Genomic DNA, 595 nt, shown 5'->3' on the forward strand with positions numbered 1-595 from the left:
CTCCTCTTCTCCAGACTAAACCCCCCCAGTTCCCTCAGCCGCTCCTGGTATGTAGGACACGGGCTCCCGACCCTGCACCATAGCAGCACATTGCAGCAGGCCGGAGGGTCCTTCCTGACGCTGTGCCGGAGGGTCCTTCCTGACGCTGTGCCTGCAGGTCCTGCCAGAAGACGGGGCCTCGTCAGCCGTGACCTGAGCATACTGCTGTGGGGAGCGCTGCTGCAAAACCAGCCCGGTGTGTGTGTTTAGACGGCATATGCCTTCAAGACACCCCTGTGATAGGGGGCTGCCCGCAGGGCCGAGGCTGGCGTGCTGAGGGGCGGCTACAAAGCCCTGCCCAGGGTCCAGTCTGAAAACCAGCCGGAGCCCATCCCCTGCTGTAACGGGGGACACCCGCCAGCAAGGGCAAAATGCACCGGGGCTCAGCAGCCCGCAGCCTGACACCTGGTCTCCCCTCGGCTCGGCAGCGCGGAACCGGTGCAGCCGCGGCGCTCCCGGTGATGCCCCGGGAGCGAGGGGCGATCGCCGCCGGGTGGGTGCGGTTGTGAGCGGGACCCCGACTCGGCACTGGGGGTGGCGGCAGGCGGTGCCATGG

This window comes from Athene cunicularia (assembly GCF_003259725.1).
Source record: "Athene cunicularia isolate RWA chromosome 11 unlocalized genomic scaffold, athCun1 chr11_part1, whole genome shotgun sequence".
Taxonomy (NCBI): Eukaryota; Metazoa; Chordata; class Aves; order Strigiformes; family Strigidae; genus Athene; species Athene cunicularia.